Source organism: Heteronotia binoei, chromosome 8 (genome assembly GCF_032191835.1).
Source record: "Heteronotia binoei isolate CCM8104 ecotype False Entrance Well chromosome 8, APGP_CSIRO_Hbin_v1, whole genome shotgun sequence".
NCBI classification, from domain to species: domain Eukaryota; kingdom Metazoa; phylum Chordata; class Lepidosauria; order Squamata; family Gekkonidae; genus Heteronotia; species Heteronotia binoei.
Window position 1 is genome coordinate 67,983,080 of NC_083230.1, and position 13,599 is coordinate 67,996,678.

A 13,599-nucleotide genomic window follows, 5' to 3' on the forward strand; every position below is an offset into this window, starting at 1 on the left:
ACAATGGGGTCTCCATATTCTGACCTTAACCAGAAATCCTGCAAAAAAAACCAGATCAAATGAGAACACTCTCTTCTTGAGCTAAAAGCCTGCCAAGGCTCTCTAAAAAGGGTTTCTGTCTGAGGTTGCAAAACAGGCATCCTTGAGGCTAGCCCCTGTCTCCTTCCTCCCCACCCTGCAATGGAATTTCAGAAGCAATGAGTTCTACCAGGTATACTGTCTGCATTTCTATAGCTAGCAGGCAGCATATGTCCAATCCTCTCATGCCTGCTAAAACCCTATCCAAACACCTTTTGTGTTACTCTGTGTTAATGTGCAAAACCCTTTGCACTAACTCGCCTTTCCTTCCTGCCTCATCCTCAGGAAACCAAAATAAAATTAATCTCAACCATCAAACCCTCATGTTCCTTCTTGACACCCATCCGGAAACCATTCCCACCTTTTGTTTCAAACTGAGAATCATAGAGTTGGAAAGCACCCCCAGGGTCATCTAGTCCAACCCCCTGCACAATGCAGGAATTTCACAAATACCTCCCCCCATCTCTTCTGGCTTCATTCTCAGAGCAAACAGAGGACATTATACTTTTGTGTCCAGCACTCAGGAAACATTCAGCTCACCCTCACCACACAATGGGGATTCCATCAAACAATTGTATAAACCAGTTAACACACCCAGCCATGCCTTCAGGATATATTTTGGGGGTACAAATATACCCAATTTTGTCCATGCTCAGTGTGTTGTGTGTTCCTGGATCCAACCACACACCCAAGATGCTGGCCATCTTGTCGCTCCCCTCATTTATTTTTATTTATTTATTTTGTAGGCTTATATTCCACCCTTTCCTGTAAACGGGCTCAGGGTGGATCACAGCATAATTTAAGTAACAATAAAAACCCACAAATCAAGTCTAAAAGCAATGCAATAAAATTAACAAAACCAGAAACAATAATTAAAGTGCATCACAGGCAGGAAGGGCACATTTTATAGAATAAACAACTATCTGACCAATAATAAAATGATGGTAATAATAAATAAGATAGCACAATAGTACAGCATGATGTCACAACAAGGTTACATCTGCACATCTGGAAAGCTAGTATCACCTCTGTAACTATTCCTCAAAGTCACTATTTTCCCTTCTGATTTTCCTAGTTCTTGATTGTGTGTATTTTGATTGTTTTAAGTGTGATTGTATTTAACATATTTTTCTAAGTAACCAGTTTAAAGTATTTTAAATCTGGAGTCTTCTTTCTGAAACTGGATGTTGGTATTTACCTGGTGAGATACCACTCCAAAATAGCTCTACCTATGGTCTACCTCTGCTAATTCCCCCCATAAAAAAGGAGACCACAGCAATTCTGGTAACACCAACTGTGTTATTCCAATCGTAGCTGTATTTATGCACCTTGATTCTAATTGGCCAATCCTGGCAACTCACCCCACCTCCACCCCTCACACACCTATATGTAGTGCTTGAGGAAATTTTTCAATGTATCTAAAGAAGTGTGCATCTACACATATTAAGTCTCTCAGTTCTTACTTATACCCAGAATTGAACTTTGTTGGTCTTGGAGGTGCCACTGGTCTCAAACTTAGTTTATACATATGCTTGTTAACTCATGTATTTTATGCTAATTGCTGCCATTCACCAGTCTTACCAACTGCTTTATGTCAGCTAAACATATCACCCAGTTACTTATACACATTGAATTTAACTACCCTTTCTGGCAACTAACCTCCCCTCCCCCCAGTACTTGTATGTAAGGCTTGAGGAAAACTGTTTCAATGTATTTGAAGAAGTGTGCATGCATACAAAAGCTTGTACATAGATTAAACTTTGTTGGTCTTAAAGGTGCCACTGAATTCAAAATTGCCATACTTCCTTATTGTAGAATGTGCTATTTCGTTATGTTTATATGATCTCATTATCCATCTCTCATTTTTTATCTTCTGAAGAGCTCAGGAAAAAGTAAACAAATTCCTTCACTTCTGTTTATCCAAACAACTACCCACTGTGATAGGTTAAAGCAGAGTGAGAGACACTGGCAAAGGTCACTTTATAGCTATGTGGAGCTTTCATTCTAGGTCTCCATGGTCTTAGTCTAACACTCTTAACATGACATCATACTGGTTCTCTCTGTGATACTATTATTGTTGTTACAGCACCTGGCTAACATAATTAGCTCAAGATGTAGAGAGGGGGGCTTTGACAAACTATTGCTGAGCCTGTCAGTGCCATCCTAAGCACAGTTGGCATCAGTGTATTCAGAAGGGTGTAACTCTGCTTACGATTTAAGTGAAGGACCTTTCCAAAGCAATTTGTGATGTGGCCCTGTTAAAAAAAAATCCCAATAACATGCCAATGGTTAGGGACACAGTCATTAACTTTTTGGAACTTTGGTTTACACATATCCACCACAAATGGTCTCAATAATAAAAGATGGTGGAGTCACAATCCTGTTCCACCACTAGATGGCACATAAGCTCTAGAACACAATTGTTACAGTTGTCCATTCTGTAACTATCCCACATGTCTAAAGCAGAAACATGTCTCAGTTGCTTGATTTAGCCAGCACAGATTTGACATACAATGAAACTTTTATTGGTAAAGCTTTGTTTTTCACTCATGCTATATTAATCAACCTGGAGAAATCTGGCAATCAATCCCACAAAAAAAGAAAGCTGCTGTAAAAATCAAGTTTGTTCAGAATATGAGATTGCATACAGATATAAAGTTAGTGAGAGAGTAGCTACTTTTAATAAATGTTATGAATGCAAAACTTTTCCAAGAATCTGAATGACTGAAAGCGTTTCTGGGGTTATGTATATAAGACAAAATGATGTCAATATTCAGTCTCAATTCCAACAATACATGGGAATGTTGTTTAAAAAGCATTGAAGACTTGGAGCTAAATATTAAGGTTTTGGTCATGGGCAAGTAATCTTCAGTCATTCTGACCTATCTCATTCTATAGTTCTGGAGTGCATGCACCACAAGAAAAAGTAAGATACCAATGTACTACTAATAATTACATTTAAAAAAAAATATTTATAACCTGTTTCTCTCCCTAACGGGATACAAAACAGCTTAGCACATTGTTCTTCCTTCCTCCACTCTATCCTCACAACAACAACCTTGTGAGATAGGTTAGGCTGAGAGATGGTGATGGGCTTAGGGTCAACTGGTGAGCTTCTTTCTTTCTTTTATTTTCTTTTATTGGGTTTATATCCTGCCCTCCCCGCTGAAGCAGGCTCAGCAGACTAGGCCCACATCCAACATTTCAATCACTACCCCATGCCAGCTCTCAATAATGTTTCAAGCATACATTAAGGGAACTCACTTTAAAAAGCACTCATTTGCTTGGCACTGGGGGGGGGGGAGTGCTCTGGGGGGGGGAAGGAACTACAAGGGTTCCTCCCACCCCTGCTTTCCAGTGGAATGAGCAGTAAGGGGTGCCCCTTTGGCTTCACATGCCCTAGGAAGGGCACACAAACCCATTCCTTCACCTGCTTGGGGGCTGGGGGCTGAAATGGCCCATGGAGCTAAATGCTGGCCTAGGGTTGTAGTTTATTAACACCATTTTTAATACCTAAAGTCCAGAAAGTGATTTTCAGCAAGCAAAGAACATTGTGTCCCTGTTTTCCACTTTAAATTACAGTGGTAATGATTATTCTGAAACTATAACCCTAGTTCTAACTTTTTTAAAAATTTAAAACATAAGAACATATGAAAAGCCATGTTGAATCAGGTCAATGGCTCATTCAGTCCAACACTCTGTGTCACACAGTGGCCAAAAAACCCAAGAGCCATCAGGAGGTCCACCAGTGGGACTAGAAGCCCTCCCACTGTGCCTCCCGCAAGCACCAAGAATACAGAGCATCACTGCCCCAGACAGAAAGTTCCAACAAAGCATTTATATCTCACATTATCTCCTTAGACTTAGCAGCTATCAATGTAATACTGAGTTGCAAGATAATAAAAATGTAAGTCTATTAAAAAGATAAAAATAAACATACAAGCAAGGCTTTTTTTTTAGCAGGAACACACAGGAACGCAGTTCCAGCTGGCTTGGCTTCAGGGGGTGTGGCCTAGTATGCAAATGAGTTCCTGCTGAGCCTTTTCTACAAAAAAGCTCTTCATACAAGTAAAAATAAAAATTAGCCAATACAAATTAAAAATGAAGAATGGACATGGGGAGTATAAACAACTGCACAAATTAAAACCAAACACAGATTAAAACCACTGGCAAATTTGACAATGTAATTTGCCCTCCAATAAATGTCCGTTGAAATAGAATTATCTTGCAGCTCTTCCTAACTGTAGCAAATAAAGACATTTTACACATCTACTTAGGGATGCTGCAAATTTTGCTGCAAACAAGTCAACAATCCAAATTATCGTGTTCAAAGATATTGATCAGATCACCTGATCAATTTGGTTCTTACTGAACAACCATGAATGTCTGCCAACTGATTTGCATTGTATTTTTAAAAAGCTGTGTATATTCAAAGATGTTGCCAAATCAAACTGATTGGTAGCTATTCCACAGTGGGTTTCTAACCCCTTCCCCTGAAGCTTGGGACAGGCTGAAATATGGCAAAGCTGAAGATCAGAGGTCTGAAGATCAGGTCTCTAACTGTCATATTTCAACTTTCTCTGAACAAAGTAATGGGTGGGGGTCAATTAGAAGCCCACTCCTAAACAACACAAAGCAATGATTCGTGCTTTAAATTGTGCACTGTGTAGATATAAATGTGACATACAATTTGGCAATGTTTTGGACAACCCTATGTTAAAATCATGAGGATCCATAATTTTATGGTAATCTTTATGGTAAAGCTTCTAGACAAGTTATGATGGCCATTTTGTTTTGACAGTGTAAGAATTCTGGCTTCCGGAGTTGGAAAGATGGGGAACTAATGCATCTCCCTTTCGTGGAGTGCACCAACGCCTTTCTTCTGGACATAAAAGGTGTTTTTATCACCTACTGTCTACCCTCCCCATTATGGGAAGAGTCCAAGACATGCTTGCAAGATTTTGAGGAGTTTAACTTTGGCTGGCGAGGAGTCCTGCTGGGGCTTCTTTTCGGCTTTGAAGAATCTCCCATGAAAAATCGCATAACAACATCTACAAAGGCTTTTTGGAGTCATTAAGCTGATATAAGTTCACCCAACCCCAACTTTCTATGGACTATAGACTACTGAAGATTGGAACGATCGGTATAAGGAAGTTTTGGACACTTGATAAGGTACAATTCTTATCTCTCATTCTGGGATTAAAAGAACATTTTTAAACTAAAGAAACAAAGATTTGGAACTATTTGCAAAGAAGTAAAGCTGTGTTACAGAGGCTGGGGGTGAAATCATGGCTTTGGGACTTTAATAGGCACTGTAGAATTAAAAAAAAAAAAAGGTTTGTTTACCTTTGTGGCTTCTGCAAAAAAAAATAATCCTCCATCATAACAAAGCCTTGGCTTGCAACTGGGAAACAGGAAGTGACAAACTATTGTGTGAGTGGAAACCATTGAGAACGGGACTTCATTTCCAGAGAGGCAGGAAACAGCGCTGGGAGGGCACATCCTAGACCTCCAGGCCTACTCTAGCCCAAAAAAATCATAGAGTTGGAGTCTGAAAAAGTTGTGGACACCATTTTGAATGTTTACAAAACTTTAAATATTAATATCTTGGCCCAGGAAGCTCTGAGGATGGTGATTTTGGGCTTGCTGAAGAGGGCAGGCTCTAATCTATTGAACTCTGTTATCAGTTTGTAGTTTGGTGAGGTCAACATGGGGTCTATTATATGCTATGGGAAGAATGATGTCTGATACAAAATACGAACTAAGAATGCGTGGAAGAGCTGGCTCAGTAGAGGACAAAATGTCTAAGACTGCCCAAGAACAGCTGGATTCTATGGAGGCCAGATTAACAAAGGCAATGAAAGATCTGATAACTACAAGTGAGAAAAAGTTGACTAAAGAGACTAAAGAAATAACAAAAGAGATAACTAAGAAGCTAAAAAAAGAAATAAATTCCAGTGCTAAAGCTGTAAAGAAAGAGATCAAGAAAGAAATTGAAGACCTGAGGAAGGAGTCACAAGCAACAACACAGAAGATGCAAGAGGTGGAAAACAGAGTTACAAATCAAGATATTACAATAAAGAAGATTCAAGAAAAAGTTCTACTACAAGACTGTAAGCTGATGGAGAACTTTGTATGTCTGAGGGGGGTGCCAGAAAACAATCAAGAGGACTTAAAGAAATATATCATAACTATTATTGCTGAATATTTGGGTGAAGATCCAGAGAAAACTGAAGATCAATGTGATTATGTGTACAGGGTCAATTCAGAGTTTGATAGAAGGCGTAAATTGCCAAGAGACACAGTAACTAAATGTACCACTAGAGATATAGTGGGAAGAATCTTGAGCCAACAATTTGCAAAAGAATTGGTGGTGGAGGAGAGCAGAGTCAAAATAATGAAGGAACTACCAAAGAAGGTCATCAGTGACAGAAGACAATTTAAACCTTTGACGGATAATTAAGGGCAAAAGGTACAAGATATAGATGGATTTTACCAGCCGGACTTACTTTTGAGTATAAAGGGCTGAAGTATTCCATAATAGACATTCAAGGCATGGAAGGGTTTTTGGCGGACAATAAGGATTTTGGGGGACACAGCTTAACTGAAGAATCATTATGGATTTCATATTAATTTCTTGGAATGTTAATGGTCTAAATTCGCTGCAGAAATGAAGAGCGATATTTCATTGGATTACAAAACAAAAATGTAATATAATTTGTTTACAAGAAGTACACATTAGTCAATCGGATTACAAATTTTTACGTAACAATTTTTTAGGGGAAGAATTTAGTTCATTGGCTAAAGAAAAAAAAAGGGAAGTGATTTTTTACATAAAGAAGGAGCTGGAGCCAAAACTGTTTTTTAAAGATAATGAAAGTAGATATTTGGCAGTAGAAGTTTTGATGTATGGCAAAAAGACTCTGTTGTTGGGACTTTATGCTCCTAATGGGGCTAAGAGTGACTTTTTCAATGATATTATGAAACAACTGGAACAAGTAACATACAATCAGATAATGCTTATGGGTGACTTTAATGGAACTATTCACAACTCTTTAGATAGATCTGGGGGGGAAATGCAGATGGAAAACTACCTAAAGCATTTTTTGAACTAATTAAACGAGAGAGCTTAGAAGATGTGTGGAGAAAATTCAACCCCAGGGTACGAGACTATACGTTTTTTTCAGCCAGACATAATACCTTTTCTAGGATTGATATGGTATGGGCTACAAAAGAGCTGGGACTGATCACATAAAAAAAATAGATATTCTTCCAAAAATAGGTGCAGACCATAACCCGTTGATGTGGTTGGCTAAAGGGAGGAAAAAAGAGAGGAGGTGGAAGATAAATGATGACTTATTACAGAAAGTGGCGGTAGTGGCATCTCTAGAAAAAGAAACTAAAGCTTTTTTCCAAATAAATGACAACCAAGAGGTACAATTTCAAACGGTTTGGGATGCCTATAAGGCTGTGATGAGAGGAACATTAATTACATTGAATAATAAAGACAGAAGGGCAAATGAAAAGCAATTGTTGAACTTACTAGAATCTTGAAAAACAGTGATGCAGAAAAATTTAAAGATGAATGGAAGAAGTTTCAGGACTATATTGAAAAGGAATGGAGAGTTAAGAGACATTTGGTGGTTTTTGAAAGTATAACCTGAAATTGGGGAAAATGGGGGAGACAGGTGATTAGAATTTTTTGAATCAATATACGATAGCTCCTTTTATTAGCAGAAAATATAGTGATAATTACAACAAACAGTTATAATTGATGTGATAATAGATTGATGAAAGATAAGTGTAATACTTAAAAAGAATTAAATAGCTATAACTGGTGTAATAATAGATGAAAGATAAGTGTAATACTAAGGGTGAACTAAAAGGTTAAGGTGATTTGATTTAGTATATTGAGATAAATAAGTTCAGGATGTGCTAACAATGTCCTGAAGGAAAGCTAGAAGACCAAATTATAAATAGAGATATAGAGATGTTATTAGATTTTATGTAAATTTTATAGTGCAAGATTCTAAAACGGATGGTACCTTAATTGTTTTTTCTCAATAGCTTGAAGCACTGACGTAGGTCAAAGAAAAGAGGTGGGGGAAGTGAGAAAAAAAAAGAAAATGTGTAGTGTATTGATAAGGATTGAAATATTGCTTTTTTTTCTTTTTTATTATTTGAAATACATTTCAGTATATTGCAAAAATTCAATAAATTTGGTTAACATGACAGTGTAAGAATTCCATAATTGGATCCTCATGATTGGATCTGACATTTATTCATTCCCCTTCCACAGCAATTATGGGGGGAAAAGAAGAGTTGGTTTTATACCCTGCTTTTCTCTACCCTTAGGGATCTCAAAGCGGCTTACAATTGCATTCCCTTTCTCTCCCCGCAACAGGTACCTTGTGAGGCAGGTAGGATTGAGACCATTCTGAAGGAACTGACTGGCCCGAGGTCATCCAGCTGGCTTCAAGGGGCGGAGTGGAGAATCAAAGATGGTCCTCCAGATTACAGTCCAGTGCTCTTAACTATTGCACCATGCTGGGGGTGGATTAAAAGCCCATTCCTTCCCCACTTTATTTAGGGGGGGATGAAACATGGAAAGGAAAGGTCCCCTTATGCAAACACCAGTAATTTCCGACTCTGGGGTGACGTTGCTTTCACAACGTTTTCATGGCAGACTTTTTATGGGGTGGTTTGTCATTGCCTTCCCCAGTCATCTACACTTTCCCCCCAGCAAGCTGGGTACTCATTTTACCAACCTCGGAAGGATGGAAGGCTGAGTCAACCTCGAGCCGACTACCTGAAAACCCAGCTTCCACCGGGGATCGAACTCAGGTCATGAGCAGAGCTTTGGACTGCAGTACTGCAGCTTTAACACTCTGCGCCACAGGGCTCTTCAACATACCAGTTGAAACATGACAGGATGAAACATGACAGAGTTGTAAATCTTAAACCTCTGATCTCTAACCTTGCTATGTTTCAGCATTCTCAAAATGCAGTGGTGAGAGGGGGATTAGAATCCCATTCCTAGCTGTATACATGGAGCAATTTGTTAAACACCCATGAACAGACTGATGACCTGTCAAAACAATCAGCAAAAAAATGGTCCCTGTTTGAAGTCAGCAAAAAAGGACACAAGCCAAACCAGCAGGAATCCTAGCTTCCCTACACCCACCTTAGTAGACCAATCTAGAGCATCCCTAGATCCACTCTGGTAGAACCGGACCTCCTGCTAAGAAAGCCCATACAGACAATCCTAAGAGAATGCACCACAAGGAAAAGACAGTCTGGACAGCATCATTGGCATTGGCATGACACTGGGAAATGCAGTTTGATAAGTCTGAAAGTGGATAATGTTGAATTTAATCCCATTTTTTTAAAAAAAAAATATAACAGCATGCATATCCATTTACATCTAAAAGGCAGATGACAACATAGGGATTGTCCAGGCCATTGCAGCACTCTTCTCAACCCTAGAATCATAGAGTTAGAAGGGACCTCCAGGGTCATCTAGTCCAATCCCCTGCACAGTGCAAGAAATTAACAAATATCTCCCCCTAAATTCACAGGATCCTCATCGCTGTCAGATGGCCATCTAGCCCTCTTCTCCTTTGTACATATGAAAGTGTACATAGTGCATATGAAAGGTCTCTCTTCTTCCCATATCAGCAGCCTTCCTGCCTGCATATAGAAAGATGTAGGAAGAATTTAATAACAAATGTAGGGGGAGATTGAATGTACTTGTAGCATAATAGATGTGATATTTGAGAAAGAACCAGTATTCCATTTCAGTGAACAATGAAAAAAATTAAAGGGACTAGCTAAAGAAAACATACAAAAGAATGCTGAGGTAAACAAAAAAAATCAGTAGTTGAAACTGAATAATTTCAATAAGATTAATGAGCTTTCTAGAAGGAATGGGGTGGGAAGCATTTATATTTCTAGCTCCAGATTTATTTTTGTTTGCAAACAGGGCTTTTTTATAGCATGAACTCCTTTGCATTAGGCCACCCCCCCCCCCCCGATGTAGCCAATCCTCCTGGAGCTTACAGTAGGCCCTGTACTAAGAGCCCTGTAAGCTCTTGGAGGATTGGCTACATCAGAGTGTGTGGCATAATATGTAAATGAGTTCCTGCTACAAATAAAGCCCTGTATTGCAGCTATTTTATAGACAGAAGATGTCTTCCCTTACTATCTGCAATAGAGGCAGGCATTAATCCTGTGAATCTTTGTGACATGGATAGTCAGTGACAAACATAGCACCAGTTTATTTCTGCCTGCCATACAGCTAACAAAAGCACAACTTCTCTGTTTCATTTTTTATAAAAATGTTGCAGCAGTAGATTTTACAGCATATTTAATTAGTAGCTCTACTCTTTGCTTCTAGGACCCTCCAGAACTACTTCAAATGTTTTTTTGGTAAAATACACGATCAAAATCACAATAGAACCAGCAAAGCATCAGGTTTTTCAGTAGCTTGACTGCATACTGTGGTCTCTCTCAAAAACATGAACAAATGTATCCTATGCAAACCAAGAGGCAAAAGATGAGCCAGTTGAGATAACAAAGCAATGATGAAAATATATCCTGCTCAATTTATCCTGACAATTTATGCCATGATAACACTGCAAAAAATTCAAAGAACTCTAATATTAGTTACTAAAACGCAGTTTGTAGTAGGCTGATTTTGGAGAGTACTGAATTGTGGACTTAGAATATAGCAGCCAAATCCAGCCTGTTTATCTATCTGTCTATCTGAGCTGAATTCTGCATAAGTAACTTCAGAAATCCATATTGTTCTTTTATGCTGCCGTAAGCTCCAGCAGGTGTGATAGGTGTCTTGCAGCTTTCAGTGTCGGCCGACTTCTCAGAAGTTCACTTCTAACACTCAGGAAAAAGGAATGTTTAGATTCACATGGCTCAACTCGAAGTTGAAATGTTTAATGTTTTGATATTTAATGACTTGGGAACCCCATTTGGGTGGAAAGCAACATAGAAATGTTTTAAATTAATAAATCGCTAACTGTGCTGCTAGTTGATCCATGTAATGGATGGCAAGTCACAGGCTTCAGTCCATGTTCAAACCTGGGAAGGAGAATAGTGTCAAACTTCTTAATAATTTCCATTCCAGGATCATGGTTTGAATTTCCGAAGTCCAGGCCTTCTGAGCATTAAAGCCATTTGGTTTTACTTTCATAACCATGAAGCTACTGAAGAAAGAATTCATGGAATATCTGTATCTGATGAGACATTAACTTGAGTTCCTGTCCCTCTAGGGTGTCAAGAGAAAGGATGGAGGATATTACGTGCATTACAACAACACATTGCTCCCATCTGTCATTTTAAAAAGGGAGACAGTTTATAAAAAATGGACTTGGGGACAAATCAAAAGAAGACCTGAAGAACACAGGAAATCAAGGCAGATGTTTTCTGCATGGAGGAAGCCTAGAGGGAGGGATATGTTCCAGACATATTGGCCCAGCATTAGCATCAGGCAAAAGTGTTAACATAAGCATATGCAACCTACTCACTGGTGTGGTAGGAATTCTGAACCTGTTTTGTTTTGTTTTTAAATTCAGTGCAGTACTGGAAAATATTACTTTTTTGACCAGAGATTTTGAGCAGAAATGCTTTTATTGTGGTATATTCATAAAATATCATACAGGTATCCAAAAAGAGGAAGGTAATATTTATATCCTTTGTGTTTTTGTAAGAAGGCCTATACATGTACTTTGGCTATATTCAGAATATTAAGTAGTATAGGTGTTTCACTGGTTTTTTTCAATAAAGCTGAGTGATTTTCTTCATGTTCCTCCTTGTTCTTACTGCAGCATCCTGCCTGTAACAATAGCACAACACCCATGTTCCTCTTTAAAGAGGAAAACCAAAGGAAACTGGCAAATAGAAGGTTTCATGGTTGTATCTGAAGAGTGCAGCCTCCTCACAAGTAATTCACCACTTCCATCATATGGGAATTCTCATCATGTCTTTTCTGTGGTCAAGAGCCTTAGTTGCTCCTTGAGAATGTAACTCAAGCCTTCCTAAATTAAATCTGCTGGAGCCTTTGCAAAGCATGACAATCAATTCTATTATTCCTGTTCATTGCATCTTAAACATCACAAGCAAAACTGATATGAAATTGTTGTTTAGTCTTAGTCTTTTGAGCATCAATCCAATAACAATTGGTTAAAAATACAGTTAAATGTGCTACTATTACTGAGGACATGTGGCCTATTGATAAAAAATCTGCTTCTCATTAGTGCTTTTCTAGGCCACACATTATTCCTCTTTTTATATATTTGATCCATCAAACAAGACCTTAACAAAACAAAGATGTTTCCAGTTTAAATAATGAACAAAATGGCCTTTTATCTTCCACACATTTGTTTGTTTTTGGCAACACTTGAATTATCAGATATTTGATACTGATGTAAAAACAACACATCTGATTTAATGTTTTCCCCCTCCTTTTCTTTGTGCATTTCCTTTGTTAGTCTAAGACAAAATTTCTTCAAATAATGTTTTATACATGAAGGAAGGAAGAGACTAAATGAAACAAAGGACTTTTAATAGGGTGTTCTGATCCATTAAATTGTCATGATCTCACAAAAAAAATATATTAGGGACAATCAACATATCTAAGATAAAATTTGGTCTATGATGAGAAAAACTGGAACTAATAACATTATAACATAGATGCTTGGAAAAAAATATTGGATAACCATATTGGTTCTAGATCAAATCTAGAACGTGGGTTCTAGAAAAAAATCAAGCTTGAACTCTCCCTAGAAGCTAGAATGACTAAACTTTGGTCATTGTGGCTCCCCTTGTCCACTCTCATAGAGTGCTTTACAATCTCTCTTCTTCAGGTTATGGCTTATACATCAGTCAGGGCATCACAGTCACAGCCCTTTTTATCTCTTAAAATCTGCAGTGTCATGAGTGTCTCACACTTCAGGTCCTCTCTCATTCTCAGAGACATCCACAGTTAGCGTAGCCCAGCCCACTTTAATACTCAGCCCTTACTAACACAGAGCTATTAGGGGTGGGGTGGGCTTTTTTTGTAGCAGGAACTCCTTTGCATATTAGGCCAAACTCCTCTGATGTAGCCAATCCTCTTGGAGCTTACAGTAGGCCCTATACTGACCTCTGTAAACTCTTGAAGCACTGGCTACATCAGAGGAGTTTGGCCTAATATGCAAAGGAGTTCCTGCTACAAAAAAAAAAGCCCTGGGGGTGGGGCTCAAAAACTGTTTGAATCATTCACTGCCACTATTCATCCATTTCCTCTAATATATATGTGTATAAACCAAGACATTAAATTGTGTGTGTGTGTGTTCTTTTCCATAGGCATGCAGCCAACAGGCTTAATCAAAACAAGTAATTTTTATTTATAAAATTGAGGAAACATTGAGGAGAGTAAAGTCTAAGAACTCAGCTCCTACCTCCCACAGAGCCTGATGGGAGCTGAGGGTGGGGACTGCTTTGCCTCCCTCAGAAGGAGGAAGAGTC

The 13,599-nt window shown here is 38.5% G+C and overlaps 1 protein-coding gene across 1 annotated transcript in view; it reads right to left on the reverse strand.

Annotated features, from left to right (window-relative positions):
- Positions 1-13,599, reverse strand: part of EPYC (epiphycan) — a 53,058-nt gene that overhangs the window by 18,402 nt on the left and 21,057 nt on the right. The window lies entirely within an intron of this gene.